Below are 19,242 nucleotides of genomic sequence, written 5' to 3' on the forward strand. Positions count from 1 at the left end.
ATTTCAATTCATTCTTCAGTGACTGAAAATGTAACAGATCAGACACATTCCCTGAACAACGTCCTTGCCTCCCTCTCACATCCTCTCTGGACACACAGCCATGTGTGCAAATAGCGCTGTCAAAGTACAGCAAGATCCTATCACACTGGAGGCAATCAGAAATGACAGTAATAATATAATTCCAAACCTTGTCAGTTTTTGCTTCTGACTTCTTTTTAACTTCTGAAATAACTACTTGCCTGTATTTTATACTAGTAATATTAGGAAACTCACTTAAAAGGCATAAGATTGTGAAGATATTAACATTTTAGTAGCTATCCAGGATACAGAAGTAATTTCAAAATGGTAATTAAGTCTTTGAAGAGTATTCAATTAGTGTGAAAAAGTACTTTGAACAAATGTGGAACTCTCTGTCTAAATTCAATTGATGAAATGTCTCTGAATTGAAGATCTTAATTATTTAACTTCACCACTTGTGTGAGCACCAGTCTCCCCCTGACCAGTTTGTGTGCTCAGCAGCAGTTTCTCCAAGTACTGAGAGCTGCTGCACAACTGCCTTGAAGGGCAGGAAGAGGCATCTCCTGAATTGACTGAAAGGGACATATCACCAACTCACGGCACCACACATGGCTAGTAGGAATGACTTCTTACTACTGAATACAGTCCAAATAAGGCAGATTTTTAGAAATGGACATTAGACGGCTTGTTTAAACATCCTTAGGTTCTTCCTCCATACAACTATAACAATCGCTTTTTAGCCAAGAAACAGTTTTTGACTTTTCCAGAACAGTTGTTTTGCTATTATCTTGCAACTCACGTTAGGGCATTACAAGGTATTTTACACAGGAGCGGTTTCATCCATCCTTCGTTCACTCAGAATTGGATAGAAGTTCACAATAATCTATAATTGCACTCTCTGCCTTATACACAGTATTAGCCAGAGAAAAATCCAATTATTCCCTTTTTAGGTAATAGATCATCTGTGAACAAATACAAAAATGTCACACATAGCTCTGAATTGCTGAATTTATATTAACACAAATTATAGCAGACTGCAACTAGCTGCAAGTGCTACACAAACACAAATAGTTACAGGTTCCAAACCAGTGATCACCAGTGATCACCAGCATTGTTCCTGACTTTCATGAAAACTTGAATGACCCATAATTTTGCCTCTGGACTATAACAACCTAATCATTGGTAAGTGCTGCCAATGACCAAGCTGTTAGCTATTACCATGTTAAAAACAACATTCCCTTTTAAACTGTGATGTTAACATTCTAAAATATTTAAGAAAAAAATCAGTATAAGTTAGTATAAATAATTTCTGATCGTGTCTATGCAGCCGGAGCCATTCTAAATGCTCCACACCATTTCCAGTCCTTCTTAGCCTTTCCTGATAGATACCACAGGGTTTATTCCTCTCTGACACTTCATTACAAATACACATAATGGCCTACCTTCTAGTACACCTCTTCAGAGAGCTACAGCGCTGCTCCTCATGTCCTCAATGTTCTCTGAAAACAGCTCAACTCTCCTACTCATTAATACTGCCTCCTGCTGTATGACTTCTGTGGCTACTATCACTTTGAAAAAGTATGCCTCTACATGGGAATACCATTTCAAGATAAGATTCCGGCTGTTATTCAGTTCTGCAACCGTCCATTGCATTTCTTCTCATTTGTCCAGTTTCTTATAATAATTAAAACTCACATTTTTGAGTTTGCTTAACAGTTCTTTCCAGTCGCATTTAATAGGACTGGAGAAAAGAAGGTACCAATGAGGTAAGATTTCACCTCTGTTGATGTGGCTTTCCAATAACACATCTTGGGCCTACAGGATGAGCAGAAGCAGAATGGAAACTGTTTCAGCAAATTCTGGGGAGCAAACCAGCCCTCACTGATCTAAGGTCAGGTCAACATAATCACAGCATGAAAGTCAGCTCTCCAACCTTTATACTATCACTGGCACAGAGTGCTATTTGGCTGGTTGAGCTGAGCTAAACAAAATAAATTCCAGAATTGTAACCTCCATATATGGCAATGCTTCATTTGGGCTGCATCAGAAGAGAAGAGGGAGGTGATTGTCCCTCTCAACTTTGCCTTCGTGAGGCCCCAGCTGGAGTACTGTGTCCAGGCCTGGGGCCCGCAATACAAGAAAGATGTGGAGCTGTTGGAGAGGGTCCAGAGGAGGGCCACAAAGATGATCAGAGGGCTGGAGCACCTCACCTATGAAGATAGACTGAGGGAGCTGGGCTTGTTCAGCCTGGAGGGAAGAAGGCTGTGAGGTGACCTCATTGCAATCTTCCAGTATTTAAAAGAAGATTATAAACAGGAGAGGAATCAACTTTTTACAAGGGTAGACAGTGATAGGACAAGAGGAAATGGTTTTATGTTCAAGGAGAGAAGGTTTAGACTGGATGTCAGGGGGAAGTTCTTTACAGAGTGCTGAGGTCCTGGAACAGGCTGCCCGGAGAGACTGTGGATGTTCCATCACTGGAGATGTTCAAGACCAGGTTTGATGAAGCCCCGGGCAAACTGGTCTAGTACCAGATCTGGAGGTTGGTGGCAGGAGGGTTGGAACTTGATGATCCTTAGAGTGCCTTCACAGAGGGACTGGGCACAGAGTTAGATCTACTGGAATGAGGCATTTTACTTAAAAAAAAAAAAAAAAATCATATGACAGCTGCACAGTACCAAGAAAAGGAAGATAGGACAGACATAGTAGGAGCAGTCATCCAAATAGATTAAAAATAAAATGGAGAAAGTTGTAATATTTCCTACAAATAGAGGTATAGTGGTTGACATGTTCCTGCCCTCACACTACTGTCGTATGGGGCCTACATAAAAGAAATAGCACACATTTTTAGGCAAGGTACAGATAGTGAGGAACCATACTCTCTTGTTGAGATCTTCTTAAGGTTTAATATCTGAAAACAGCAAAATCCCTTCTGACAGTGAGAAAGAGCTGCACATGCTTACACTGCTTTTGTACCTATAGGGAGAAGAAATCAATCTCTTCCATAAGAACTGGGTGTGTATCCTCCACTTGTGCCTTTGAAAATCTCTCCTATTTTCATTTAGGCAGGAGCTGAAGGATTTGAAAGTCATAATAACCATGAATAATCACAACAGTCACAGCAGGGAATGAGAAAAGACAAGAGATAACAATAGAGGAATATTTTTCTTTAGAGGTCATTGCTTGTCAAGTGAGTATATCATATCATTTGTTTTGTGTCATTTTTTTTAATGGGCTCTGATTTTCCTTCATGTTTTAATTGCCAAGAGCAAGAAGAGATGCCTGGATTATAGATTAATTGTAATAGTGTTGACAAAGACAAGTTTTAATAAGAATGGGAGCAAGCTAGGCATAAAAGAAAAGAGAATGTTCTAGAATATGGAGGTGTGTGTAAAAGCACAAGGGAACAGATATAAACAGCTAAAGAGACAAATACATCAGCAACATGCAGTTAAAATGACTGTCATGCAGTAACAAGAATCTTGAACGAGTTGAAAAAACACCACAGCACTGGAACTGCACCCTTGGGAACAGAATACATCCATCAATGAGAATTTCACATCTTCTGCAGTAAAAAGGACAAAGCAGTGATATGCCTTCCTGATCATGAACACCACAGATTTGCTGCATCCAGCGCAATTTAAAAGCTTAAATACAATTCCCACTGAAGTTAACAGGAATCTGTAGCATTTAACACCCTGTTAAGAGACCACCACTGCCAATCAGGATTACCCCTTAAAGAAAAGAATATATAGTATAATGTTTTTAGCCACTGTAAGTACTGCAATTACTCTCACAAGAGGAAAAGTAGCTGTTGTTCTCCCCTATCAGCTTTCCTTACATAATCCCAAAGAAGTTAGCCAGAATAGGGAATGATGAAAAAAAATTAAAAAAAGTAAAAGGTAAACTTCAGCTATGGAAAAAAGAACTGTAAAATATTCATCAGAATTTCTGAGGCAGGTAATACAACCCATCACACAGCCCACATTAACTCAGTGTGGTGCCGATGAATGATATTCAGTGTTAAGATGCACACAGTAACTCATCTGATAGAAAAGCAGTATTTCCACACTATAAGTGGCTAAGGCTGCCAAACGTCACATGTAACATCTACTAGTATTCCTGCTTCATGTTTGTTCCAGCATTACTCAGTGTCCAACAACCTTACAGGCCACTTTCTCTGCTGATTTTGCATTTCCTCGCACTGTCAGGTTGGCGCTTCTCTATTCACACAGCAAGTTGATGATCTGGTGTTTTCTCTCATGTTCTAGTAGATACATAAGTGATGTATTCTAAAGCATTCATGTTAGCCAATGACACTGCAACAACAAATAACCCATCTGAGTCTTTCACTGTAAAGCATGTCACACTGTGATATGAATAACAACCAAATACCTCTGTGGAAAGTTAGATGCTATAAATATTGTTGTTCAAGGTAAAGTGACAAGAACTCTTCCTTTTGCTGACAGTTGACAAAAAAACCAACAACTTATATATTAATTTAAAAATTTAAATATGCAAATGAGACAGGTTAATATTGTCACATAACACTACAACAATAAAGTCCCCAATGTCTTTCAGTCCACAGCTGTACACACCAGCTACAGTAGTATTATGATCTGCAAAACAATGAACAAATACACCATAGCTGTGATTGTCTAAAAAAGCATTAATGCCCGTGACATATGAAACACAGCAACTAGAAAATTGTGTAGATGTCCAGGAGGAGCTTGGTTACGTGGCCACCATTTGTGGGCAGAACTTATAAAATTATTACCTAAATTTTTTCGTACCATTATCCTAGATGATAAGATACAAGTGAGGTTTAAAATTATAAATGAGCTGAGGCAGATCAGACAAAGCGTCCATTAAACAAACAGATATCTTCCTAAAGACCTAAATAAGTAACATTCTGTTTTATCCTTCTGTTACAGAGGTCAGTGGCATGTCCCCACCTAGAAAACTGAGCAATTCTGTCCTACGTAACATACACTTTTACTAAGAACATCAGTGGATGCAAAATTGAAGGTCTTAGAACTTTCAAAGACCCTGCACCATTACTATTATTTTTGCCTTACAAATTAATAAAGGAAAGCAATGTGAAACAAGTTAGAAAGTGACACTAACAAATGCTAACTCACATCATTTTGCCTTTAGTATAAGTAGCTGAAATATCCATCTCTATCAACTCAGTTGTTTTTAGGAGATAATTTCTTAAATGCTGTGGCAGACATGACTTCTTGCTTACTTGGGCTGAATACCCAATGTATGTTGACCTGTTCCCTTAACTACAAACTCTGCCCATAAATCCTGCAGTGTCTGAAGGAAATGGCACAGTGCTTTTACAGGAGGAGCTCCATCCTGTTCTCTTCTTGTCAAGGAATCCATCAGGTTTAGGGATGTCTGTGAGTCCTAAATTTTGTTTCCTTTTTTAACATAATACAGGCTAGTTATTAGCCATTGACATGGTTGCATCAGTAAAATATTTACAGCATATTTTTTTGTTTATGAATTTTCCCAACAAAAATCAGCAGCCTTCATTCTTCAAAGAATAAAGGAGGAAACCGAAAAATTTACTCAGAGTGAAGTATCAAAGAACAAAAAAGAAATTATAAATAGGTAAAAGGAAACAAGAACGACTGTAGAAATCCTAACAGGATGTTAATGTACTAACAGAGCCTAATGCTCCAACTTAAACAATTCTGATACAAAACAAAAAATATCTTTCATGGAAACAGGGTGTAAAAGAGGAGATGCATAATGTATGAGATAAAAGTAAATTATCTCCATTTCCTAAGGGAATAGCTTTTGTCTCAAATGTAGGTCATGCTAGCATTCATATTTTCAGTATTCGTTATAAAGCCATTTAAGCATTATAGATTACTATGTCAAACTAGTACACTGGCATTTTTTATTGCAATAAATATCCCTTGTAAGGAGCTTTGTAGAATGAACTCAAATATCACCAGAAGCAATTAAAATCTATCAGAGATATGAAATGGAAGCTTCGGTTAGCTAAGGGGAAAAGTCATGCAACATATTTTTCCGGGATATGAGAAGCAGGGCAGAAAATTAACTGAAAATTCTATCAGCAAGACAGGAAACTTGGAAAAGCATGAAAACAATAGATAGGATAATAAAAATCGTTCACCGGCAAGAACAAATACATATGAAGTAACAAGAGAAAAACTCCATTCCTATTTTAGTTATGCTTATTTTAGAATTATTAGTGACATGCAATGAAAGGGAAGGGAAAAAAAGAACAATGAAGGTTTCAATAAGAAGAATTCAAATTTCCAGTTGTCCAGTTTGAGACATCATGGAGTTTCCCTCAATATATGATGCACAAAACTGACTTTTCTAATGTATATCTGATTGAAATTCTTGACTGGATGTTATTTTGCATGCTGTTTAAATAACACAAACTGTTACAGAAATCATGTAATAAGCAAAGATCCTATTAGTTTCAATCAATCACACAACTTCATGCTGGCTTGCGTATGTTTTATGTTCAGAAAAATTTCTTAATCTAAATTGTTCTACAGCTATGAAATAAGCAGAGATTTTAAATCCCAGTTGCAAAACAGATAGGCATAACAGATTGTCTTTTGGGAACTGCTTAAGTTATAGTCCAAGTTGTAAATCATTCAGCTGATCATCCCAAACAAATGCTGATTTCACAGCATTTTTATATCATATCCTATCACAATATTTCTGTTTCTTTCATTGTAAAGTTACCTTCTAGAATTACGTTCCAGAATTACATTCTAGTGAAATGTACAGGTCTTGACTTCCTCAAGCTGCAAATATCCAGAAGCCATTTTTTAGGCTTTGTTCCCATCTTCAAAAGACTTACCTGAATTTTGGCAACTGGCTCCTTAAAACTAAATGCTAATGGAAATTTAGTACAGAATAGGTACATTTCTTCCCCAACAAGGTGCTTCTGAGAATTTTTGTTGCTTAAACATAGTCATGATAGTCAGCTGATAGTGAGTCTGCTGGTTTGCCATGGCTGCACCCCGGTGTATGGCTATTGCCAGGAAAAATGTGGAGACCCAGACAGAGGTTCCACAACAACACACTAGTACACAGGTCTCTGGCTGCAGTGAGTTCCAGAGCCTGGTCCATGCAGTGCAGGGCAATGGAGACAGCACTTGTGTTAGATGTGATCAGTTGAATGATTTACTGAGCCTAGTGGTTGGCCTGAAGGAGGAGGTGGAGAGGCTGAGAAGCATTAGGGAGTGTGAGAGGGAGATTGATTGGTGGTGCCAGTCCCTACCAGCCCTGAGATCTAGGCAGCCAGCTGAGGCTCCACATGAAGCACCCCCTGCCACCTTGCAAACAGGTAACAGGGGAGGACCAGCAGGCAGACAGCGTTCCTGCTGCAATGAACACTCTGTCCTCTCCTCCCCCTAACAACAGTAGTGATGAATTGCGGGACAGGGGGCAATGGCAAAAGGTCCTTGCTCAGCGATGCAGGCGCACCCACCCGGTGATTCCCCTAACTCTCCAGCTGCCCCTGCAGAACAGGTACAGCGCTCTGCAGAGACAACTGGACAACGGCGGGGATGATGGTTCTTCTCACATGGAGGTGTCACCAAAGTTTAGCCGGACTACCCTTAGCATTAAAACATCCTCAACAAAATAAAAAAGACGGGTCACTGTCATTGGTGACTCACTGCTGAAGGGAGCAGAAGGCCCCATACGTAGACCAGACCCATTACGCAAGGAGGTCTGCTACCTCCCATGGGCCTGTGTAAAAGATGTAAGGAAGAAACTTCCTTCCCTAGTGAGTCCCTCAGACTAATATCCCCTATTGTTTTTTCAGGTAGGCAGTGATGAAATAGGAAGAACTTCCCTTAGAACTATGAGGAAGGACTTCAGAGCCTTGGGGTGACTGATCAGGGGTTTGGGAGCACAAGTCGTGTTCTCCTCTATCCCTCCAGTTATAGGGAATGATGAGAAACTGAACATGATGGGCCAACGGATTAATACTTGGCTTTGAACCTGATGTGCCCAGCAGGGGTTTGGGTTTTTTGACGTCGGCTCAATTTACATGAGACCAGGCCTGCTGGCAACCAATACAAATAGCTTATCCCATGGGTGGAAAGGAGGTTTTTGTTGGGAATTGGGAAGGTTCATTGATAGAGCTTTAAACTAGGTCTGAAGGGGGGGGTGGGGTGAAACCGGGGTCACTAGAAAGGAGACTGTATGTAGCATACAAGTGCTTGTGGGAGGGGGATGTGCTAGTAAGATCCCACAGTCTTATGTCTTGGTGAAGGAAGAGGACAACATACCTTTTTGTAGGAAGAAAACAAGGGTTGGTGTGAGGTTGGTGCCTATGGAAACACCTCAGTATGGTCAAGAGGGTGCTAGGGCTACTCCCACTCAAAAGGTGGCCCAGCACAGGTGCATTTATACTAGTGCACGCAGCATGGGTAACAAACAGGAAGAGCCGGAGGCCATTGTGTGGTCAGAAAACTATGACATAGTTGCCATCACAGACACGTGGTGGGATGACTCACACAGCTGGAGTGCTGTGACTGATGGCTTCCAACTTTTCAAGAGAGATAGGCAGGAAAGGCAGTGGTGTAGCCCTCTTTCTTAAGAAAGAATGTGAATGTGTAGAAATTAATGACAGTGATAATAGGGTTGAGAACTTATGGGTCAGAATAAAAGCGAAGGCCAATAAGACTGACATTATTGTGGGAGTCTGCTACAGGCCAACCAACCAGGATGAAGAGGTGGATAAGATACTTTATAGACATTTGGGTGAGGTCTTGAAGACTCTACCCATTGTTCTTGTGGGGGACTTCAACTTCCCAGACATCTGCTGGAATTATAATACAGCAGAAGGAGAACAGTCCTGGAGGTTCCTGGAACGTGTGAGACATAACTTCCTGACACAGTTGGTAAAGAAGCCAACAAGGGGAAGCAAAATTCTGGACCTGCTGTTTGTTAACAGGGAAGGTCTTGTGGGGGATGCAAAGGTTGGAGGCCATCTGGGGCAATGTGATCGCGAAATGATAGATTTCTCAATCCTTACTGAACCACGGATGGGAGTCAGCAGAACTGCCACCTTGGACTTCCTGAGGGCAGACTTTGGCCTCTTTCGTACCATGGTTGAGAGAGTCCCTTGGGAGGTAGTTCTGGAGGGCATGGGAGCCCAGGAAGGCTGGGAATACTTTAAGGAAGTTATTTTAAAGGTGCAGGAGCTGACCATCCCCAAGTCACGGAAGAGGAGTTGAGGAGGTAGGAGACCAGTCTGGCTGAACAGAGACCTTAAACTGGAACTCAGGAACAAAAGGAAAGTTTATGGTCTTTGGAAAAGGGGGCAAGCAACTTATGAGGATTACAGATACGTAGTGAAGTTGTGCAGGAAGAAAACTAGGAAGCCCAAAGCCCAGCTAGAATTGAACTTGGCCACTAAGGTTAAAGACAACAATAAATATTTTCCATAAATACATCAACAGTAAGAGGAGGGCAAGAGAGAATCTCCATCCCTTGTTGGACGCTGAGGGCAATAGAGTGACCAAGGATCAGGATAAGGCTGAGGTACTTAATACCTTCTTTGCCTCAGTCTTTAATAGTAAGACTAGTTACTTCGGAGGCACACAGTCCCTTGTGCTGGTAGATAGGGTTGGGGAACAGAATAGGCCCTTCATAATCCATGATGAGATGGTTTTGGACCTGCTCCAAAAGCTTGACAACCACAAGTCCATGAAGCCAGATGGATTGGACCCTAGAGTGCTGAGGGAGTTGGCAGATATGGTTGCCAAGCTGCTCTCCCATCATCTTTCAACAGTCCTGGCTAAGCGGGGATGTCCCGGTGGGCTGGAATCTGGCAAATGTGACTCCCATCCTCAGAAAGGACCAGAAAGATGATCCTGGTAGCTACAGACCTATCAGTCTCACCTCAGAAGGTTATGGAAGGGACAATCTCAGGATACATTGTGGATCAGTTAAAGGTCAACCAAGGGATCAGACCCAGTCAGCATGGGTTCATGAATGGTAGATCCTGCTTGACAAACCTGATTTCGTTCTATGACAAGGTGACCTGCTCAGTGGATGAAGGCAAGGCTGTCGATGTGGTCTATCTGGACTTCAGTAAAGCCTTTGACATTGTCCCCCACAACATCCTCATGGAGACGCTGGCTGCCCATGGTTTGGATGGACATACACTCTGCCAGGTGAAACACTGGCTGGATGGCCAGGCCCAAAGAGTTGTGGTCAATGGAGTTAAATCCAGTTAGTGGCCAGTCATGAGTGGTGTCCCCCAGGGCTTGGTACTGGGGCCGCTCCTATTCAACATCTTTATCAATGATCTTGATGAGGGGATTGAGTGCACCCTCAGTAAGTTTGCAGATGACACCAAGCTGGGAGGGAGTGTTGATCTGCCAGAGAGTAGAAAGGCACTACAGAGGGACCTGGATAGACTGCATCGATGGGCCAAGGTAAACTGTAGGAGTTTCAATACGGCCAAGCATTGGGTTCTGAATTTTGGAGCGACTAAAGGAACTGGAGCTGTTTATTCTGGGGAAGAGGAGACTGAGGGGAGACCTTATTGCTCTCTTCAGATACCTGAAAGGTGATTGCAGCAAGAACAGGGTTGGTCTCTTCTCACTGGTGACAGTACAAGGGGAAATGGCCTCAAGTTGTGCCAGGGGAGGTTTAGGTTGGATATCAGGAAAAACTTCTTTACAGAAAGGGTTGTTAAGCACTGGAATAGGCTCCCCAGGGAGGTGGTTGAGTCACTATCCCTGATTGTGTTTAAAAACTATTTGGATGTGGTACTCAGGGGTATGATTTAGCAGTGGGTTGTTAGCATTAGGGTAGTGTGGTTAGGTTGCAGTTGGACTTGATGATCTTGAAGGTCTTTTCCAACCTGAGCAATTCAGTGATTCTGCGATAGGAGAATGTGCAGGCCAAACCTGATACACTTCGCATTATGTAGTGCTAGAACAGAGACAGCTTGATTGCCCTGTAAGATCTAGTAGTATTGAAGTGTCTAAACCTCAGCATATATTGACAGTTTAGCAGAGCTGGATCTAGCTCTTCATATTTATGCACGATACACATTCTGGTGAACACGTGGGCAGCAAAATTTAAGTAAGAGAGTATGCATATAGGTTCACCTGCAGTCTTTGTCATTTCCTTACTTTATAGATGTGGAACTAATACAATTCCTTTAAAGCAGCATTTTGTAACTCACCTAGAGAAAATGTTTATTATCTTCCTTATTTCCATGAAGTTTTGCTCTACAGTAGGCAGGAGACTGAATCATAGACTAAAAGTGCAACATTCAGCTAACCCTAAATTACCAAGTGCCATAGACAGAACAAACAAAGGTAAAGCAACAGTACAGCTTTCTTTTCAATTGATTCATGAAGACATTCCTAAAAAGTATCATTTGGCAATACCACTTATGTGTCACTATCCCATTCACAAAGAGAGATTTCACAACAGCATTTGTTTGCCCTTGCTTCTTCTCTGCAAATCTCTGTTTTCACAACTTACTTTGATACCTCTTCTCATTTCATTATTTCTGCCTAATGGATTACCAGTAAGTGAGTTATCTTACACAGAAGATGATGGAATTTTCTCCATGAAAAAGCCACTTTCAGCCACTCTTTAAAAAGTAGTGAAGGCATTCAATGGAGAACCACAATACGTTTAGTAGACTGAAGAATTAGCTGTAAATCTCTCATGTCTATCTTCCTAATAACTGTATTCTATGGCATTACTTAATTTAAACTGGTAAAGCCCACACTGTGCACCCTTTCTTCAAAAATCAGTGGGACTTCTTGCAGAAAAAAGTGATATTATTTGAAGAAGGCTGTCATTGACCAGGCATACAAACAAGCAAGTTATCACAAAGTACAATAACATTTGCAGTCAACATCATAAAAAAACAGAGTTGTGCAATACCTTTCATTTTTAATTTATTCAAGTACAGTACTTCCAGCTAAAATGTTTCGTTCTGACTGTGTCACAGTAGAAACAAAAGGATAGTCCTGTGGCTAAAAAAATATAATTAAGTCAGGAATTGAAGTTAGTTTTGTCCTCAGTTTTGTCAATTTATATATGCCAAAAAACATTCTGGAGTTTCCCATAATTTCAAAGTAAATCAGGTCTGCTCAGGAGCACAGAAAATTCAAGTATTTATTTAAGCCCTCAGGTAGAGCTTTAAAACAAATGATGTGCCTCAAAAGCTGCTCTGAGGGTTGTATCATGACAGCTCTTTTGCACCGCAATTTATTACCTGTGTTATGTGAGCTAGACTTTGAGATCACATGTAAATTCTGCATGCAGAATGAATAAAGAATATGCAACAGACAAACATCCATGTTGCAGGATTCTTGAATGCAAATCAGTAATAAGAATTTTCCTGTAAATATGCATTAAATCCCTACGAGGCCAAGAGTGCATCATTTTACTGTCAGTGCTTCATTTAATGAATTTAGCCTGTTTTGAGCTTCCTGTAAAAGCTGTATTTCTGACATTCACTGAAAATGAAACAAAGACTAAAATACAGAAGAACAGTATAGCCATTTCTCACAATTATTTTGTGTCACATGATCATGTGTCAGCCAGCTGGGTGGTGTGGTAATCCAAAGACCAAAGAGTGGATGAATGTACAAATGTGTTCATAGTTTTCTGATAAGCCCTTTTTTCCCTAAATCTGTATTGGAATTGTCAATAAATTTTACAATCTGCAGCAGGTATTCAATCTCAGTTCAAAGTACTAAATATCCAATAGAACATTCATTTATGTTTGAAACAATATAAAACCACTGAAGTATTATTCCATGAGAAGTATTTATCTTGCCGTTCCCTTTATGTTAAAAATAATGACATGACCAGTTCATGCACTGATTCACATTTCTGAGATTAAAGGTTTCCATTTGATGCCTACTGATTATGATGATGTAGCTAAAACCCAAACCCGTTCACTTGTTTACATGTAAAAAGAGTATAACACAATGGAAAGCACAGCAGTGACAACAGAGTAGAAAGGTCCTAGGCTGCAGCAAGTGAAAGTTTGCTCAAATGAAACACCGTAGGCACAGAAACAAAGGAGAGAAGCTGCTTACCTTTGAAAGGCCTCAGGTATAAAGGGATCTCCAACCAGATACCCTTGCCTCTGCTGCCAAACATTTATTGAGGTCTGCGAAGGGGTGGATCCTGGCTCCACCCCTTCTGGTCACTCATGCACCTAAGCTCCCCTGGGTTGGCTCTGCCTTCCCACCAGGTGCTCAATCACTGCTTCAAGCCAAGACTTAGCATTTCCACTACAAAGAGTCACAGGAGCAAGCGTTCAGATAATGTGACTAAATTTTCCTGGAAAAAGGCCAGATGCCACCTTTCTTATTGCCAGTGTATCAGTGTAAGATTCTGGAGCTAGGATTTTATAGGACACAATGCCAGTGCAATATGAAATTAACAGACAGCACCCTAGTCTGTGTAATTTATTTGGGGAGGGAAAAAGATAGAGAGTACTTATATACTACCAAAAGCAAGATTTGAAGGATAAAGGGTTGACAAGACAACAGTTTGAGTCCTGAAATTTTCATTTCCATGAAAGAAAGAGATATTCCATTATTTTGAATACTAACAAAGAACAGCAAAAACTTTGACTAAAATATTTAATAGGAGCATGTACAAGTACCAGACAAAGCACTCTTTAATTGTCCACCCTTTAAAAATGGTTGCTTCTTTGTGATATCCCAACAAATCAGCAGTAATACAGGATACAAACATACAAACACCAGAGACTTACTTGCATGGAATACAGGTTCAGGTGCAGTAAGGGGAAACCTTATGCATCAAACTAGAAGGAACTCTAGCGTAACTTGTAATTTATCCATGCATACATATGTTTCAAAACCTGGATCAGGAAATCAGGAGACATTGAATTTAAAGGCTCCACATAGAACAGCGCAGCTTCTTTGGAAAGCCAGTCATCTCTATTAACTGTTCTTTCCTGCTATTATCATTATTGCTTATTAACACTCACTTTAATATAAAGAGGCAGTTGAGACAAAAGAAATAAGTGTAGTAGAGAGAACCTGTTAGTTGAATGCTAGGCCTGGTAATAACAAAGAGCTCACAATGTGTTTTAATGTTTTGCTATTTAAACTGTCATTATAGTGAATCTCTAGGATAAGGTTACCTTTGGACTCTACACTGACTGTGAACCACATTTGGTGCAGAATGGGAACAGGATGGGCTCACAAGCATACCCCGTCCCTGCTTAATCCGATCAGATGTCTACCAGTATAATGTCTTCTAATTTAGAAGGGTCTGTACTTCAGGTACTTTTCAAAAGTTTGCCACAAGAGCACAGCACACTCAACACTGGTTAGTAATTTTGCTTCACTGTAGACTTATCTTCTGACACAAGTAAATATTCAGTCTCTTGATTCTGTAAAATTTATGTTCTAAACTGGAATCAAAACAAAGTTCGAATTCCTTTCTTCCTTTCTATCCCTTTCACCAGTAAGTGAAAGACCAATCACGAAAATAGAAAATCTCCATTACACTGAAGATAGAAATCTTCAAGCCAAATTGTGTTCTCACTTGTTATAGATGCAAGACTTGTGTGTCTTCTGTACTATTAAATGGTATATAGCACATACTAGTATATACCAAAATATCTCAGTGAGCATGGTATCAAATCCATCAGAAAACAGGAATCTTTAATAACATCACAGAAAACACAATAGTAACAAATAATTAGTTGCTGAGGACTTCCAGATAATTACCTAGGCTTCATAGCATTCAGCACGCAAAAACCTATTGAGTGAGACAGATTGGGGGAAAAACAAAGATATCATTTTCATTGTTCATGAAATGAATTGTTCTGAAGTTTCAGAAAGGCAGAATGTTTTAAATAGAGCAGTATAGACTCTCTTCCAGGATTTTATAACCTCATGAAAGTATATTTAGGTTATATTGTTTGATGACTGACTCCGTTATGGCTAATGAATGATGATGGTACTTGCAAAGGATAAAGTGTACCCAGTACTCTATTTGTATGAGAGTAAACAGCTGCAGAGAGGAAATTCGAAAGAACTTTCCCTTGCTCTTCTGAAGCATGATAACTTCACTAATTCAGACTTGGCATCTATTTCCTACTTCGAGACCAAAAAGTGATGCTGTCCAATACTTAACTGCCTGTGGTTTAGCAATAAACACCTGCTAGTATTTACCATCAAAACTTCTTTAAATTGCAATTAAATCCACCTTCCAGCAGGAGATGGGTAGTTAGTAAAGGTCAGGCTCCAAAAGATATATATATATATATATATATATATATATATATATATATATNATATATATATATATATATATATATATATATATATATATATATTTTCCCCTGGTAGATGGTCTAGAAATTCAAGAATTCAAGGTTAGCTGATTTCTAAAATAGAGGAAAGAATTTATCATAATTTTTGCTAAAGGCGTGTTTTTCTCTGATTCTTTTTTTATGGCAGAAGGCAATGGATGTAGAAGGCCACATAAAATATATGGGAAATGTGACAAAACAGTATTTTTTATTCTTAAGAAGAATTACTGTCCTCTTTCCTCTGTGGCCTATATATCCAACATTAATACTAAATGCTGCAATGTCTTATGAAGACTATTATATATACCTTCATGGCATTCAAAGTGTCACACTGTTGTTCAAACAGAACATTCAAAAAATTTTATTTTAAGAAAGCTTCTCACCTTCTTCCATTTTTCTCCTTTCTGACAGGTAGTATAAGTTGAAAATTATCTAAGTAGTAAACAAAATTAGATTTCAGTAATTGTAGATGATACTTACGCTCTATTGCAAAGGTGAAACCAACCAAATTAAACTGTTAATTCTTTTTTATAATTAACTTTTTATGTGTTTTGTACTGTCTTAACCAGTGCTTCCATGCTCTGATGAGCTATAAAACAGTGATAATCTTAACAACTGAAGAAATTTAGTTTCAGTTGAGGGCTTGGTGTGGTAATTAATTCATGCTATTTTAATTCCTTTTAAACCTATAATGAATTGCTTGTTATAGAAAGCAGACAAAAGTACACTACAGCAAATCTTTGTTATCTTGGGGCTAGATTCTAGAAACAAAAAGAAAATCAGTTGCTGATAACTGGATGCCTCTCAAATTATTAGATCAACAGACCTATATCCTTTTCTTTTTCGAGACCTCCCACAGTCTCAGACATGCTCATGCTAGAACTTCAAAGACTGACTCAGACCTCCATTGGTACAGATTGCTAGGCCTGAGATACAATTGCCAGTGTTTCCACTGGCTGTGCCTACCAAGAGTAGATGGGGAGAAATGCAGGAACAGGTGGAGAGAGAAGCAGGAGGGGAATCTGAGTGAGGCATAGAGAGGACAAAGGCAGGCAGGATGAGACTTTAAAAACTGACAAAGGTTATATAGTTAGGTCAACGCATTTTCTCTGAGACCTGGAAGTTTCCTTCATCTCTCCATTTGTTCCCAACACATGGTTGTGAAGGTCCAGGAAAAATGCATGCCGTATTATTCTTACTTGAGAGAATCCAACAAAAGATAAATTAAAACAAATCTATTGTACCACTACTGCCTGACTGGTCTGCTGGAGGAGGAGGTCCTCTCACTGCTGATGTTCCATGTGGTTCCACCCATTTGAATTTCAGAGGATTCCCATAGTTTGAGTTTTGATCAGAAAGTACAAAATACAACTGTTGAAAGCTAAAGCATGCAATGATAAATCTTGTCAAGAAAATCTAAATTCAGTCTCATGCCAGTATTTTTTATAAATGGTCCTTAATTACATGAAAGCAAACAGTTTTCATTGTATCTCTGTCTGAATTATGGATTTCTTCAATATAATCATTTAAATATGAAATGCCATGTCCTACTACCTTTAAAAATACAATCTCACATGTTTTACATTTCTCTGAAACATGTGGCACAGACAGTGTTCTATGATATAGTTTACATACAGAAGTTGCTGCTTTTCTGCCCCAACGAAGAAAAAGCGGAAGTAAGCATTGGTGATCCCGATAGTACAATAACTCAGTGTCTCAATCCCCATTTCTTGTACAAGTGGCTTTAAAGAAAACTAACTAGCCATTATTCTAGGCCTTACAGTGCTAGAGGGGTGAAAAGTATTTTAAATTCTCATCAGCATGTAGATGATTTTAAGATATTTATTATTGAATTACTGCACCTTTGGCGTATTCCCTCCTGCGTGTTTCAAATTCAACAGAACGTTTCCAGTATAATACCATCACAATCAATGTAATCACACTGGAAACTATTTTTGCCTTTTTATTCAAAACCACTACACTGGTTATCCTTACAAAAGGATATTGGATTGTATTTATTTTCAAACTGCAAAGATGAAATGAATGTGAATGTCACACAGTAAATGTATCCTTATAAACTGCTGCAAATTGGAACAATTATTGAAATGGCACATTCTTGTTCTCACTTGAGTCTCTGCCAGCTGACATTTTTCTTGTTTCACACTGCAAATTACCCAGTGCAGACAATTAAGACCAAGTATAGTTCCACCACAATTTTTCCTCTAAAAGTATTATCCCTGCACTTCATTAATAAAAATATTTTGACAAGGAGAAATAAAAGCTTGAAATAGCTGTTACCAAATTTGAATAGTACAGAAAACTTGTAAAACATTGCCTAATAAGATCTAGTCAGTTAATTGTGCAGTAGATTTGCAACAGCAGCCCTTATTTTTCTATGCTGAATGTGTTGTATAAATAATTGCATTCAAATCCATGTACATGTAAGGACTGCTCAATATGGCCACAATTTTTTTATAAAACTTTCTACACTTCAGGGGACAAATGTATCATCCTCTGAGCATTCTAGATAGCACATGTACTTGTCACAAGTGTTCTTATATTGTAAAACATAGCTGTGACTTTAGGGTATTAATTGTAAATAAGATATGTCCTGTTGAGACAGTATGAAGCTAGTGCATTGGAGGATTACTGCTGGATTAGTCTTTTTTTTTTTTTTTTTGAGTTGGTCTTTAGGCAACTAAGGCTAAGACTGTAAATCTGACAAGGTAGTGCACTTACACTGACTGCTTACTCTCAGTGATTCAAATATCGGTTTAATATGTGAGAACCGACAAAAGTAAAATTGTGCTTTTCTGTACTTCAGCCCCCAAAACCACAGTCAGATCATTAGCACATCTATGATCCTTTTTTATTCCACTCTTTATTAGGATTGTTCAACTCTGGAACTATAGCAGCAAGCTGAACCATCACACAAATCACACAGGTTATATAACAAGGTCACCTTGCCTATACTGGAGGGGTAGAATGCTCCTCTTCTAGGGAGAACACTCATTCATAAATTTTGCCATCAACTAAAAATGCAGATTTTTTTAAATAGGTTGTAGTTCAGATAAAAAGATGCAATAATGTATATACAGTGACAGACTGAAACTATTTGCTCTCTCTGAACATACGAGACAAAGTAGAAGCTACCAAACCATTCAGTACGTATACAGATAGCTTTTCAATATCAGTTGACAACAACATAATTATATAGAGGAAAAAAAGAAATTCAATTTACAATAATACAAGATTAAAACAATAATGGTTGGAAGGAAGAAGCACTGCGGAAAAGGCATTCTTCCCAAACTTCACAATGGAATAATTGTCAGCTGTGTAAAATTATTCCCAACTACTAACTGCTTCAGGGCATCAAAGACAACCATTGCGTTGATTTGTATGTGCCAGAATTTCTTTACATGTCAGTTAGGAAGGCTGCATGACCTTGACATTAGGACAATAAAAGAAAGTGAAATCTGTGGAGTAGCACTGAAGAGCCTGCCTTCAAAAAACGTCACTCACAGGACCCCAATTGCTCTAAGATTCTTGTAAAGACTGATGAATTTCATCTGTTAAGTTCCTTTTAAAAATAGAGCCATCCTGGAACAGTGATTAAGTATGGAGGTCTCTCCTTAGCTACTCTTGCAAGCACTGCAGAAAAATCTCTTGTAACGCTATGTTTTATCTTGTTTTTTTTTAAATTAGCCTTAAAAATTAAACAATGAAAAAAAAGGGCATTGTATCTCAAGGATGTTTCCTAATCAAAGATCTTAAAACAATTTGTAGACAATGATTAATTTAGCCTGGAATTGAAACACCTCAGTGAATACCCAAATCTTCCAAGCTTGTGTCACTACCACAGTTACAAAACC

At 39.0% G+C, this 19,242-nt stretch overlaps 1 long non-coding RNA gene across 1 annotated transcript in view; it reads right to left on the reverse strand.

The window, feature by feature from the left end:
* The window catches only part of LOC110398424, a 91,087-nt gene extending 82,638 nt beyond the window's left edge, over positions 1 to 8,449 (reverse strand). The window contains exon 1 of the long non-coding RNA XR_002438375.1: positions 8,316 to 8,449. This is a non-coding gene — a long non-coding RNA (uncharacterized LOC110398424). The remainder of the gene's footprint in view (positions 1 to 8,315) is intronic.

Source organism: Numida meleagris, chromosome 4, assembly GCF_002078875.1.
Source record: "Numida meleagris isolate 19003 breed g44 Domestic line chromosome 4, NumMel1.0, whole genome shotgun sequence".
NCBI classification, from domain to species: domain Eukaryota; kingdom Metazoa; phylum Chordata; class Aves; order Galliformes; family Numididae; genus Numida; species Numida meleagris.